The 15,823-nt window shown below is 37.0% G+C and overlaps 1 protein-coding gene across 11 annotated transcripts in view; it reads left to right on the forward strand.

Annotated features, from left to right (window-relative positions):
- Window positions 1-15,823, forward strand: part of NUMB (NUMB endocytic adaptor protein) — a 260,763-nt gene that overhangs the window by 191,297 nt on the left and 53,643 nt on the right. The gene's annotated exons all lie outside the window — the stretch shown is intronic.

Here is a 15,823-nt window from a genome sequence, read left to right on the forward strand (position 1 = left end):
TCTATTTTCTGTATGTTTTTATAAGTATAAATATTCTTATCATGATTTTCCTCCCTTTTTTTAATTTTAAATTCTTTATTTTGGAATACTTTCAAACTTACAGAACAATCACAAAAATGATACAAACCCCACCCCACCTCACCCCACCCATTACGCCCAGATCCACCAGTCTTAACATTTGCTGCTTGTTCCTGTTTGCTAAAACTGCCAAAATGCCATATACCAGAAATGGATTGGCTTTTTCAATGGGGATTTATTAGGTTGCAGATTTACAGTTCCAAGTCCATGAAAATGTCCAAATTAAGCCATCAAGAGGTAGATACCTTCTCTGAAAAAAGTTCGATGGCATCCAGGGTTCCCCTTCACATGGGAAGGCACATGGCGATGCCTGCTAGTCCTTCTCCTGGGTTCTGGATTCAAAATGACTTTCTCCTAAATGTCTCTGGGCTTCTGTCTTTCTTAGCTTCTCTCAGCCTCTGCTTGTTTCTCCTGGGGCATATCTATCTAAATGTCTCTCTTAGCTTCTCTTGGCTCCTGTGGGTCCTCCTTGCTTCTCCTGAGGGCAAACTTTGGATTACATATCTTAGCTTCTTTCCAAAACGTCTCTCTCAGCTTCTCTGGGGCAAACTCTTGGCTCCATCTCTTAGCTTAGCATCTCCAAATGTCTTTTTGTCTGCATCTCCAAACATCTGGATCTGTGTCTCTTAAGGACTCCAGTAAACTAATTAAGACCAACCTTGAATGGGCGGGGTCACATCTCCATGGAAATAATCTAATCAGAAGGTCACCCCCACAATCGGTCTCCTCCCACAAGAGTGGACTAAAAGAACATAGTCTTTTACGGGCTACATAGCAGATTCAAACCAGCACACCACATTTGCCCTTCCTTCCTCCCTCTCTCCCTTCCTTCTTCCCTCCCTCCCTCTCTTCTCTCCCTCCCTGCCCTTCTTCCTTCCCCTTCTTCCTCCTTCCTTCCTTCCTCTAGTTATTTTATGAGCATTTGAGAGCAGTTTGCACACATTTTATTCCTTGAACACACAATACTTCATGTACATTTCCTACAAAAAAAATAGGATATCCACTTATCTAATACCTAAAGTTCATTTATCAAGTTCAAGAAATTAAGTGTTTTTTCTTATGTTCCAATAATGTCCTTTTCAACCCTTTCTCCTTCATTCTTAGATCCCATCAGTCTTATGGATTGTATTTAATTGTCATTTTTCTCTTTAGTTTCTTTCTTTTTTGTAAATTTTAGAAACATATATACAACATGAATCTTCACATCCCAACCCATCTCAAGCATATTATTCGGTAGATTCATCACATTAATAATGTTGCAGTACCCTTACCACCATCTATTACTATAACTTTCTCTTAACCCCAAACAGAATCCCTACATTTTCAATTGCCCCTACCTCCCTACCCCTGATAACTGGTACTCTATTTTCTGTGAATTTGCATATTCTCTGGCATTTTCTGTGCGATTACCATAGGACTTAAATTTGACATCCTAAATCTATAATGATCTTGGTTGCTTTGATACCAACTTAACTTCAATAGCACATATAAACTATGTTCCTGTACCTTTCTGTCCCCCCACCTTTATGTAGTTCTTGTCACAAATTATATGCTTATACATTATGAGTCTAAAATTCATTTATCATTATCTTTTATGCATTTGTTGTTTAGATCGTGTAGGAAGTAAAAAGTATACTTAAAAATTAAAAGTACAATAGTACTGTTATTATATTTACCTGTGCATTATCTTTGCAGATCTTTATTTCTTCATGTGGCTTCGGTGAATTTTCCAGTGTCCTTTCCCTTCAATCTGTAGAACTCCCTTTACCATTTCTTATAAGGCCAGTCTAGTGGTGATAAAGTCTCTCAGCTTTGTTTATCTGGGAATGTCTTAATTCCTCCCTCCTTTTTGAAAGACAGTTTTGCTGAATACAGAATTCTTGGTTGGCAAATTTTTGCTTTCAGCTCTTTAACTATGTCTTCTTGCTGCCTTCTTGCTTCCAGGGTTTCCAATGAGAAATTGGCATGTAATCTTATTGAGGTTCCCTGGTACATAACATATTGCCTTTCTCTTGTAGCTTTCAGAATTCTTTATCTTTGGCACTCAGCATTTTGATTGTAACATGGCATGGTGTGGGTCTTTTTGGATTTATCCTCTTTGGAGTTCGTTGAGCATCTTGGATGTGTATATTCATGTCTTTCATTAAATTTGGGATTTTTTCACCCATTATTTCCTTGACTATTTCTCTACCCCTTTCTCTCTTTCTTCTCCTTTTGGGATTCCCAAAATGCATGTATTGGTACGCTGGATGGTATCTGATAAGTTCCTCAGGCTCTGTTCACTTTTCTTCATTCTTTTCTCTTTCTCTCTCCTCACCCGGAATGATTTCTGTTGTCTTTCCTTCAAGTTCACTGATATTTTTCTTCTGCTAGCTCCAATCTGCTGTTTTACTACTCTAGGGAATTTAAAATTTCTGCTACTGTGGTCTTCAGATCTGTTTGGAACCTTTTCATAATTTCTATTTCTCCATCTGTCATTTTCTGATTTCCTTTTAGCTCTTTGAGTATTTTTAGGATCATTTTAAAAAAGTCTTTGTCTGGTATGTCCCAAGTTTGGTTCTCCTCATTGATGGTTTCTAATGCTTTAATCTTCCCCTTTGACTGGGCCTTCACTTCCTGTTTCTTTGTGTGATTTGTAACCTTGTGTTGCACCTGGACATTTTGATGTTTTAATGTGTTGTCACTGGAACTTCAACTCTGAAGGTATCTGTTCCTTAAGCCTGTACCCAACTAGTATGGTGACAGAGCTTTCCTTGGATGCCAGGAGCTAACCAAGCAAAAAAAAGAAAACTCTGTTCTCAGTCCTTGCAGATTGACCTGTGCAAGTGCTCCCCTTCAGAATTTATCTATAAAGTGACTTTAGAGAACAGCTCCAGGCCAAAGTGTAGATGCCTCCCCAATCCTTTCTGTACATGCTTCTTGTCTTGGGCATATGCATGTGGTCCTGGGAATTCCCCTGTTTATGTGGATATGAACATCCCCTCTTTTCTGTGAAACTCATGGTCCTGGGCATTGCATTGTACAGCCAAGAATTCCTTGCCTTAGGCAGCCACTTGACATCTCTCCCATAGTGTTCCATAGGGGATCTCTGCAAACTGCCTTCTACCACAAGGCAAGATCTGGGGCAGCAAGTTCCTCAGGCCACCACCAGACAGATTGGGTCAGACATGCATGCTCTCAGTATGTACATGAGGGTTACTCTATTTCTTCCAAGACCAGAAACTTGTACTGAGAACATGGGCTGGCTCTGTGCCAAGCCAGTAAGGGGATGGAGGAAGGACCAGCCAGGGTGCCGTGAGAGCCAACCACTTTTAAGTAGCTTTTTTCTTGATTTGGCACTTGTCCTGTTACTGAAGTCCTTTAACTGTTTTCTGGAGCTTTCAGAAAGATTTCTTCCAGTTCTTACTGGTTGTTCAAAGCTTCGGTGGATAGATGGAGCCCTGAAGTGTCTCACTCTGCCTTCTTGATTGGGGTGGGGCCTCTCCCTTTTTTTTACTGCCTCAGTACCACTGATTGAAACAAATAAACAGAAAGGGAAAAAATTCTTCAGTATGTCAGGAATATTCTGTATGACATAGAATATACAGTAAAATAAATAGGTTTTTCAATACATGAATTTTTCTAGTCTGTCCATCACTAAGCATTTTCATGAGTACATAGCATTTATGTAACTCATATGCTGAAACTTCTTTTATAGAAATAATGAACTTATTAAATATTTTAATTTTAAATGCTTTGTAAGATATTGAAATATGAATAATAAACTCTCTTATATAAGATCTAACATACTTCTCTAATATCTCCCTCCCAAAAAATAATTGGCTTATTTTTGGTTATTCAAGTTGAGTGTTAAATATACGCAAGTGGGCGCTCATGTACACTACTGTATGAAGTAAAATTGCAACCTTTTAGGAGGACAATTTAGAAATATTAATTAAAATTTTAAATGTACTTATTTGACCAACAATTTTATATCTAAAAAATTATTTTATAGATATTCTGGCATAAGTGTTCATCCTAGCATTGTTTCTAATAGCAAAAATCAGGAAACAAATGCCATTGTTATGGAATCGGGTAAAGAAATTATGACAGCCATTAAATAGAATTTTTGCAGCTATTAAAAAAATAATAATTTGCTAAAACAAATCAAAGAAGACCTAAATAAGTGGAAGGACATTCCCTGTTCATTGATGGGAAGATTAAATATAGCCAAGATGTCAGTTCTACCCAAATTGATTTACAGAATCAACACAATCCCAATTAAAATTCCAACGGCCTACTTTGAAGAAATGAAAAAGCCAGTCATCAGATTTATTTGGAAGGACAAGAGGCTCCAAATAGCCAAAACTGTAACTTTTTTTTTTTTTTTTTTTTTGCTTTTATAAAAGGGGGCTTGTTTGGTTACACAGTTACAGTCTTAAGGCCAAAAAGTGTCCAAGGTAACACATCAACAATCGGGTACCTTCACTGGAGGATAGTCAGTGGCATCCGGAAAAGCTCTGTTAGCAGGGAAGGCATGTGGCTGGCATCTGCTCCAGAGTTCTGGTTTCAAAATGGCTTTCTCCCTAGGCTTCAGGTCCTCAAAAATGTCACTCTTAGTTGCCCTTGGGGCATTTGTCCTCTCTTAGCTTCTCTGGAGCAAAAGTCTGCTTTCAAAAGCTGTCTCCAAAATGTCTCTGTAAGCTGCAGCTCCTCTCTCAGCTCCTGTGTGTTCTTCAGTGTCCCTCTTGGCTGTAGCAAGCTCGCTCCTTCTGTCTGAGCTTATATAGTGCTGCAGTAAACTAATCAAGGCCCATGCTGAATGGGCGGGGCCACACCTCCATGGAAATTATCCAATGAAAGATCTTGCCCACAGTTGAGTGATCACATCTCCATGGAAACATCCAATCAGAAGTCTCCAACCCAACCAACACCAATACGTTTCCTGCCCACACAAGACTGCATCAAAGATAATGGTGTTTTAAGGGACATAATACATCCAAACCAGCACACCCAGACTGGGAGGGCTGGTGCCTACCAGGCACAGCAAATAGAAATCACACTCACAAAAGAATGCCTCCATTGGGGTACTGCCTATGTTTTATTCCATCTGGCTTTCCCATGAAAATGACTCTTGGAGTGTTCAGAATGTCTACAAAGGAAGTCAAGCAGCAGAGCTTTCTTGGAGATTGGCCAAGGGTCAGTGCTTATGCTTTGCTGATTAAAATGGCAAGTCTCTGGTTCGTGACCTCACAGGGGTATTCAGGTTCCATTTATTCTGCTGCAGCTCCAGCATGTGTCTTTTTACATCTCCACACCGAGGAGCTCTTCATTGGCCCTCGGGATGGAGGCTCCAATGGGCTGTTACAAAAATCGTTCCACACCAAATGAGGTTATTCTTCTCTTCATTATCCACCCTTTTCATCCCCATACAGTAGCAGTATTGAGACCAAATCACAGAACAATTTTCAGAGCTGGAGAGAGTGTTAGAGATCAATCAGACAATGCCCGTATTTAAAGATGAGGATATTTGAGGCCCAGGAAAGTTCAGTGGCTTGGTCCATTTCTCACAGCTGCTTCCTTGGGAATATGGCTTGCTGAATGTTTACATACATATACATTATGGAATCAGCATTGAGATCCAGGAATAAAACATTTCCATCACCCAGAAAGAAGCTGAATTTGATGACCATGACTGTGGGAAGCCACTCTTGGTTCCTGATCATTTGGTCACCAGCAGGTATCTTTCACTGGCTTCATATGCAGGGTCTGAAGAATACAAGCTGATCAATATGTCATTCATCAGAGGCACCTCTTGAATTCCCTCTTTCCTTTGCTGCGCTGGTCGCTAAGAGAAAATACGCTGCGGGGGGTCGGGGGTGGACTCCCAGATAGACTGCCCGGGCCCTTCAGACGGGCCTCGGGCAAGTGTTCCAAGCAGCCCAGTGCATGGTGTATTCAGGGGCAGTGAGTCGCACATGCCCCCGGTCCCACAGGCGAGATTATTGTGCGGCTTCCATGCCAACTCTGGCCGGCTATCAGCGACCCGACGCGGGCAGCCTTTCCCCCTACCCCCTTCCCCCTTCGTCCCCCCTCTTCCACTCCCCGCTTCAAGACTGTAACTTTGTAACCAAATAAACCCTGTTCATAAAAGCCAATCCATCTCTGGTGTTTTGCAGTCTGGCAGCATTAGCAAACTAGAATACTAGGTATATACTCAGAAGAACTGAAAGCAGGGACATGAACAGATATTTGCACACTGATGTTCATAGCGGGACTATTCACAATTGCCAAAAGACGGAAACAACCCAAGTGTTCATCAACCAATGAAAGGATAAACTAAATGTGTGTGTGTGTGTGTGTGTGTGTGTGTGTGTGTATAATGGAATATTATTTGGTAGTAAGAAGGAATGAAGTCCTGAAGCATGCAACAATATGGTTGAACCTTGAGGACATTATGTTGAGTGAAATAAGTTATATGCAAAAGGACAAATATTGTATGATCTCAGTAATATGAGCTAATTATAATAAGTAAACTCATAGAATTAAAATCTAAAATATAGGTTACCAGGAAATAGAATGAGGGTAGAGAATGGGGAGCAGATGCTTAATGCGTTCAGAATTTTTAACTAGGTTGAATTGAAATGTTTGGAAATGAATAGAGGTGATGGTAGCACAATATGGTAAGTTTAATTACCAGCACTAAATTATGTGTGTGATTATGGTTGAAAGGGAATGTTTAGTCAAGTGTGTCACTAGAAAGAAAGCTAGAGGATAAATAAAACTTGGGCTGGTAAAACACAGTGAAGCCTGTGGTGGACGATGACAGTGATTAACAGTACAAATATTTAAAATTTCTTTCATGGACTAGAATAAATGTACGACACTTTTACAAGGAGTCAGTAATAGAGTGGTATATGGGGGGAAATGTACCTATTTCAAACTATGAACTAAAGTTAACAATATCTTAATATTCTTTCATCAGTAGTACAAATGTACCACATCAATACTAGGGATCAATAATACAGGGCAGGGCAGGGGGGATGGGAAGCATGGGATGTTTTGGGTTTTCTTTATTATTTTTCTTTTATTGGAGTAATGAAAATGTTCTAAAATATTATCAGGGTGATGAATGCACAACTATGTAATGATACTGTGAGCCACTGTATACTTCAGATGAATGGTATGTGAATATATTGCAATAAAATTGCATTTTAAAAAATGATCTTTCATGAACTAGAAAAATTATGCATCACTACTATAAGGAGTTAGTAATAGAGTCGTATATGGGGAAAATTGCACCTATTGCAAACTGTGGACTATAGTTAACAGTAATATTTTAATATTCTTTCATCAACAGTAACAAATGTACCATACCAGTGCTAAGGGTTAATAATAGAGGGGGATTAGGGGTATAGGATGTTTTGGGTTTTTGTGGTTTATTTTGTGTATGTGTGTATGAAAATGTTCTAAAACTGTACACTTTGAGTTGTATGATATGAATATGTCTCAATAAAACTGCTCAAATAAAAAAGAATAAGGTAAATCTGTATGTATACATTCAGTAAATATTTCTGAGCACCTACTATATGCCAGGCATTTTCTAGGTGGTAAGGAAAAAAGACATGGTTCTTGCTATTGTGGAGTTTACGGTTTCATTTTGACGGAGAAAGACTTTGGTTAGATGTTTGCATTAATAATATTTGAGAGCAAACTGAGATAAGTGCTTTTAAAAGTGTAAATTTGATTCTGTAAGAGCATGTAGCAAAAAAAACTTGACCTAGACTAGAGGCCTATAGAAGGGTTCTCTGAGAAAGTGAAATTTGACTTGATATCCAAGATTAAGTAGGAATGAATTAAGTGAAAAGGTGGGCAGAGCATTCCAAAATTATGGAAAGTATGTATACATAATTCCTGGGCAGTGAGAGGAAAGAAGGATATCAAAGACCTAAAGGAAGGCTGCAGTGTAGAAAGTCGGATGAGAGGAACCTGGAGAGAAGTAGGACAGGACTTTGTAGGCCATGTTAAAGATTTTGGACTTTAAGAATAATGGGAAACAATTAAATGGTTTTTTTAAACAAGAACTTGACATCAGAAAAGCATTTTGAGAAACCGACTGTGGCTACAGTATGGTTTGGAGATAGCCCATAGTGGAAACTGAGCATCTAGTGAAGGATTATTGCAGTAGTCCAGGTGAGAGGTTACAATAGCTTGGACTGCGCTAATGACTGTGGATAAGTGAAATGAATTGAGGGGCAATTAAGAGGTAAAGGCAACAGGAATTGGAGATGGATTGGATCTAAAGAATCAAGAATGACACCTAGTTTGTTGTTGCCCCAAATCAATAGAGGTGATGATCATTGATATAGGAAATAATGAAAGAATATTCTCTATATATGCTTATGCAGAAAGATGACTTCAGTGTATTTATTATTAAGTATTAAAGGCAAGGTGCGGAACAGTGTTTATAGTAGATGTCTTAGTTTCCTAGGGCTGCCATAACAAAGAACCAAGAACTGGATAACTTAAAACAACAGAAATTTATTCATAATTCTGGAGGCTATAATTCCAAAATTTGTATAGGAGACTCTTTCCTTCCCTCTTCCTAGTGTCCAGTGGTTTGCTGGCAATCCTTGGGCTTCAGTCTCTGTCTCAGTTATCATATAGCATTCTCTCCCTGTGTCTGTCTCTGTCTCTTCTTTCCTTCTTTTATAAGGACACCGATCATATTGTATTAAGGGCTTGCCCTGTTCCAACATGACCCCATTTTAGTTTAAATTAATTCCATTAGAAATAAATTCTATTTCCAAATAAGGTCACATTCATGAGGAATTGGGGGGTTAGGACTTGAACATGGCTTTTTGGGGGTGACACAGTTCAACCCATAACAATATTTGTGATTCTGTTCATAGTTACAAAGGAAAAACAAAACAAACCTGAAAAAGTACACAAGTAACTCTTAACTACAGAATGGAAATGAAGAATTGGGAATCTTTTACTGTTTAGTGTATATGTTCTTTAGAACTAGTGAAATTTCTATTATAATGTATCATTATAATAAACAAGCATATATATATATATATATATATATATATATATAAACTTTTAATTTTGAAATAACTTCAAACTTATAGGAAAGTTGCAAAAATAATACAAAAACAATACATACAACTCCAATATACCCCCTCACCCAGATACCCAGATTTACCAAATTTTAACATTTTGTGACATTTATTATTCCACCCTTCCTCCCTTCCCCCTCTTCCCTTCCCTCTCCTCCCCTCCCCTCCCCTCCCTTATCAATCAGTCAATCAGTCAGTCATCTAAACATTTGAGAGTAGGTTGCACACATCATGCTCCTCTAACACTTCCAGGTACATTTCCTGAGAACAAGAATACTTGCTATGTAACCACCTGAAGTACAGCTATCAAGTTAAAGAAAATTTAGCATTGATATAAAGTATACAGTCCCTACTCCAATTTTTTCAGTTGTCCCTATCGTGTCCATTTTTTTTCTGGGTTGGAAGATTTTTATTTTAATAACATATATACAATGTAAAATTTCCCCCCTTAACCACATTCAGATATATAATTCAGTGGTTTTAATTACATTCACAGTGTTGTGCTACATCACCATTATCCATTACCAAAATTTTCCTTCACCCCAATAGAAATTCTGTACCAATTAAGCTCTAGCTCTCCATTCCGTACCCTTTCCCTAGCCCCTGGTTACCTGTATTCTGATTTCTGACTCTGTTAATTTGCTTATTCTAATTACTTCATGTCAGTGAGATTATACAATATTTGTCCTTTTGTGTTTGATTTATTTCACTCAACATGATGTCTTCAAGGTTCATACATGTTAAGCATATGTATCTTTAGAAACCTCATTCACATGATTTTGAGAGGTTGGCCATAATGTGTTAAAATAATTGGAGTAAAATTAGTTGAAGCATTTCTAATCTGTGAAATATATAGCTTTTAAGTATTTTTTGTAAATAAATAAGGTTCAGTATCTCTCAGCACAGTTCTCATTGGTCATAAGAAAAAGCTACGTGATATTTGCTTTAGAGACATAGCCTATGCTTGTAGGGCAGCTTATCTACTTAGAGTGTTTTTACTATGATCCTTTTCAAATGACCTTTTGAAATCCTTTCTACAAGGCATTCTTCCTCTGCTATATCTTGCTCCCCTTTCGTATCTTCCCATCCTACCCCCCCTTCCCCATACACACACTTACTTACAAAAGACCTAGGGTAGAAAGGAGAATCAGAACCTGAAATTTTTTCCATAGTCTAGAAATAGATGTGTTTCCTCAAATCAAATATAGCTAGGCAAATTTTGTCTTATGTTGCCTTGCCTTAGAGACCACTGAATTCTGATTTATTGGTGAGCTTGATATATAAGATTTCTCATGTGGCGAGTAGGAGGATGGTGTAAGATGAGGAGCTATCGAGGTGCCCCTAGGACATGCACATGCAGATCCCCAGTGAGAACTGGAAGTGTGAGTCTGGAGCTCAGAACACGTTTGGATCTGAGCTGGAGATACAAGTTAGGGAGAATAGGTATATAAATTATCATTGGAGTAATTAAATAGGTGAGATTGCCTAGGAAAAATGAGAAGAGAATTGAGTGATACCAACATAGAAGGGCCAGGCAGTGGAATAGATACGGGTAGAAGGGAAACCTGGAGAGTGTGGTCATAGAAACCAAAGTAAAAGAGTTTCAAAGGAGGAGGAAGTAGAGAAATGCTATAAGGAGATCAAATAAGGACTGAAACTTCTTTAGACTAACAATACCTTGGAAGTCTTGATGACTGATAACAGCACTTAAAGGTATGCACATGGAATCCATATTGCAGATTTCAGTAAATTAAGGAGTGAATGGATACAAAACAAGCTGTAAATAATAAGTCTAGAGATGACCTATTCAGGAAGTTTGTCTGAAAAGGCAGATCATGGTTGTGAGCATGGGGAGGGTTGGGAGGTAAGGATTACAAAGAGGCAAGAGGAAACTTTTTGGTAATGGTTTTGTTTATTATATTGGTTGTGGTGATGGCATCTCAGGCATATACATATATCAGAAACTCAGCCAATTGTATACTTTAAATATATGGTAGTTTATTGTATGTCAATTATTCCTCAATAAACCTGTTAAAATTTTTAAAAGTTTGGTTTAAGAGAAGAGGAAGGCAAAATAGCAAAGGCATTGGGAGGTTGGGGACATGTATATTTGTTCATGGTTTGTTTGTTTTTAATAGTTTTGAAATATAGTTTACATACTGTAAAGTTCAAACTTGTTTAAAGTGTACAATTCAATAGTAGTTTGTAAGATGGGATAGACTTGAGCATAATTAAATGTCTTTATAAATTAGCATGTAGAAAGTGGATTAGTTTTAGCCTTGAGGAAGGATACTGCTTTTATTTTAACAGGAGCAAAGGTAGAAAATAAGGGTACAAATGTATCTAATTTTGCAGTGTTTGATGACTTGAAGTTGATGGATTTGTATTCTGAAGATACATATTTTCTCAAGGAAGTAGGAAGTGAAGACATCAGTGTAGAGTGAGGGGAAAAGTTATGGAATTGGGTTTTGAGTGAAATAGCTACTCTAGAGAAAGGAAAGAGAAGCTTATAGATACACAAACAAATACTGAACAATAATTAAATAAAACCAGAACTAGTTTGATCTCTATTATGTGTGTTTAAATATATCTATGCCCATGTAAGTATAATAATTTAGTATTAGACTAATGATTAATAAAAGTAAAACAGGTTTTACATGTGTCTTATAATCTATCTTCTAGTATAACAGGCAATTTATGTTAATAGAAGAAGAATTTTAATGTTAAAAATGAAATATTATCTATACAAGGATCAATCCAGTGGTTCCCAAAATCTTTTCATGGGTGTCCTTGAGGTACTCATATATCTTTTCCAGCTACATATCTGTGTGAAGTCGGACATTCTTCATATACTTCAACCAAAACAATACATTGCACAGATTGAATTCAAATGCATATATGAGAATCCAATTTTCCTCTATTAAGCAATGTACTAAAGAGATTTGAAAAAATGTTAAACAGTGCCACTCTTCTCACTAAATTTTTGTTTTTGAAAATATATTTTTGTTAAAATATGCCATTTATATTAATACACAATAGATTTATTATTGTTATTTTAAAATGGATTAAATATTTAAAAACTTCTTACTTTTAATATCTATCACAGTAATTATAAATAAACAAAAAACTCTTTGGGGTCCTTAATTTAATAGGAGATTAAAAATTTTGAGAACTTCTGATTTAAACATATGTTTTATCAATTAAAGTAATATACTTAGAATCTACCTGTAATTGCCTATTAACAGTTTACTTAGTATTGCTAGTATTGATTTTGTTTGTTTAATAAATGAGTGGAATCCAAACCAGTCCATTGATCATTTGATTTATAATTAAAAGCTCAATTCTTCAATTATATAGCTTATATGGCATGCTAAAATGGACCTTCTATTGGATAGGTTCTAGAAGTCAGATTATCTTCAAATTTGAAAGGATAGAGATTAAGGGGCTTTTTCCGGTTTGCTAATGCTGCCGTTATGCAAAATACCAGATATGGATTGGCTTTTATAGAGGGGATTTATTGGGCTACGAATTCGCAGTTCTAAGGCCATAAATGTGTCCAAACTAAGGCATCAACAAGAGGTTACCTTCACTAAAGAATGGCTGGGGGCATCCAGGACACCTGTATCAACTGGGAAGGCACATGGCTGGCGTCTGCTGGTCCTGTGCTCCTGGGTTGTGTTTCAAAATGACTTTCTCCAAAATGTCTCTGGGCTTCTATCTTCACTTCTCTCACTCAGCTCCTCTGTGTTCTTGCTTCTTTTTCCCAGGATGTTTCTCTCTTAAGCTTCTGGGGGTCCTTTCTTAGCTTATCCAGGGTATGTCTTAGCATCTCCAAATGTCCTTCTGTGTGCAACTCCAAGCATGTCTCAGTGTCAGCAAGTATCTGGGTCTGTATCAGCTCTTAGCTTCTCTCTTAAATACTCCAGTGAACTAATCAAGATGCACCTGAATGGGCGGGGCCATACCTGCATGGAAATAATTTAATCAAAGATATACTCACAGTTGGTGAGTCACATCTCCATGGAAACAATCAAAAAGTTCCACGGTAATCAAAAGACTAATAAATCTGCCGCCACAAGATTGCGTTAAAGAACATGGCTTTTCTGGGGGACATAATATATCCAAACTGGCAGAGGGCTGGATACAGAATTCATACTTATTGGTTATGTTTATAAATTGGTGGACTTGTTTTAACTCACTGTTAATTGAGATAGAAGGGCTTTCTTATTCCTTTGGCTTTGGGATATAAGATACTTACTCAGTTGTTACTAGGAATAGTGCCAGTATGTAGAAATAGGATAGACCAGATGGAGAATTGAGCATATGGTTGCTAGAATGGCATGTGTTTACTTCCAAGGCCAAGATTTTGCTCTATTAAGTGAGCTGCCAGATGGTTTGTTGGGGAACCATACCTTTCTTTCTAAGATAAGGACTGCTATTATGCTAGAAGTTATAATAGATAGTCTTTTTTTTTTTTTGGCGTGTAAAAGTAAAGCTCTTACTATTTAAGTATTTCTAAGAGGCTAGTTCTTCATCTAGGGTCTTATCTACAGTGCAACATTTAATGATCTGTGATTTCAGAAGATTTTGGCAAAGTGATATGCCAAATTAGAAGTTGCTAAATATAATCTATCAAAAAAGGACGCAAAATACACAAAATAAAAGGTAAAATGGGAAAATAATCAACAATACTGATGAAAATAAAAGATTAAAATTATACAAATAAATTTGAAAATATGAATTAAATTGGTAGTTGAGGGATATTATAAATTACCAAAACTGACTCCAGAAGAAATTGAAAATATAAAGAGGACCAGTTACTGTAAAAGAAATTCTGTGAGATGTCAAAGAGTTCCCTCCCTCCTTTTCTCTACTTCCCACCCCAAACATAAGCATCAGGCCCACATTATTTCACAGGGAAATTATATTAAGCCTTTAATGGAAAGATAAGATTAATGCTTTATCTGTTCATCAAAGGCTTATAAATTCTTTTTACGTATGTAGCATTCTAAAACTTGACAGAGAACATGCAAAAAGAGGAAACTACAGACTAAATTAATTTGTGAGTATCAACACAAAACTCCTGATCAAATATTAACAAACAGAATCCAGGAGCCCAATTAAGGAATAATATATATCCTCATCAGTAGCATCTAAAGATATTGATAAATTTTATATTAGGATGGAACAGTCTGTCACACACATGCAGACAGAAACTTCCCACTACTTCCCATTGGCTAGGCTCGTAACAAATGTTCCTGCCATAGTTGGAAGGAAAGCCAAGAAAGCAATTGCTGGTATTTTCAGCCTGTACCATGGAAGTAGGCCTTTCAGCAGGGAAGCTGGGTGAAAGAATAGCTGTCATGTAGTGAACAGTGTCAGCCACAGTCACTACATCATATTCATTCTTAAGTGTCTATCCTCTCTGTCTTCTTGTTCTTTTTCCTGTTGCCACTGCTTTAAATCAGGTTCATATTCTTTATTTTATATTTTATTTCTTAGGCAATTACAAGAACTCTTAACTGCTTCTTGCTTCCCATCGTGTCTCTCCTCCAAACTGTTATTTCAGGGCTGCAATAGTGATCTTAAGTTACAGCAATGGTCATGTCACCTGCCTGCTTCATGTCCTTTAGTGGCTCTCTCTAATAAAATTTTAGAGAAACAACTAGAGCTCTGTAAAATCACATTTTCAAGCCATGCTACCAGGGTTTGAATTTGGGTTTTGCCAGTTATTATTATATATGTGGCCTTAAGCAAATTACTTAATCTCTCTGTGCCTCAATTTTCTTATCTGTAAAATGGGTACTAGTTTCTACCTAACACAGGTGCTTTGGGGATTAAATGAGTAAATATAGTACATGAAAAAAACAGCATCGTTTTGCACATAGTGGGTGGACAATAAATGTTAGCTGCTGCTGCTACTGTTATTGTTAGATGCCAACTGAATACTGGATTTATTGTCTGCACATCTTATTTCTTAGGTTTTCTTTCTTAATTGAATTTTTAACGCCGAAAGTTAAGTACTTTTTTTTGAATGGGAGCTGGGAGCTTTTGAAAGGTGTTTGGTGCATCAATGACTTATGAATTTGTCACACCAACCCCTCCTAGCTTTAAAAATTTGACTATTTATCCCAAGAGATATGGGGCATTTCCTGCTGTTTTAATTTTATTACCTGGATGTGATCAGTCTTCTACATCCACAATGATATTTTGTTTCAAAGCTGCCTCAGTGCAACTTTTTGGAAGGTACTTTAGGTGACAGTAGTGATCCAAATTTTAATGTTCAGCCACATGTGGTGCCAATGATATAAATCAACTGAAGTGACAGTTGGAGAAAGGTGGAACAGATACTTTCTATTCACAGCAAATTTGCTAATATGCTGGCAAGGATGGCTACATCATAATTTACTCTTATGTCTGAAACATTAAAAATTTGGAAAAACATTTGTCTTTGGATCAGAGAAATAAGATATTTTAGATCAGTTTTCATCGTAAATTGTCAACGTTAATGGTTTATTCATCCCATGCATTTCAGTTAAACATGATTTGCTGTATACTTTTCAAAGAAATTTCAACTCTATTCAGGTCAGTCTAAGAATTAATTTTCTTTGTGGTATATTATACAGTAAAATTTCTGTTACATG

The sequence above is a fragment of the Choloepus didactylus genome, chromosome 4 (assembly GCF_015220235.1).
Source record: "Choloepus didactylus isolate mChoDid1 chromosome 4, mChoDid1.pri, whole genome shotgun sequence".
In the NCBI taxonomy this organism is placed as follows: domain Eukaryota; kingdom Metazoa; phylum Chordata; class Mammalia; order Pilosa; family Megalonychidae; genus Choloepus; species Choloepus didactylus.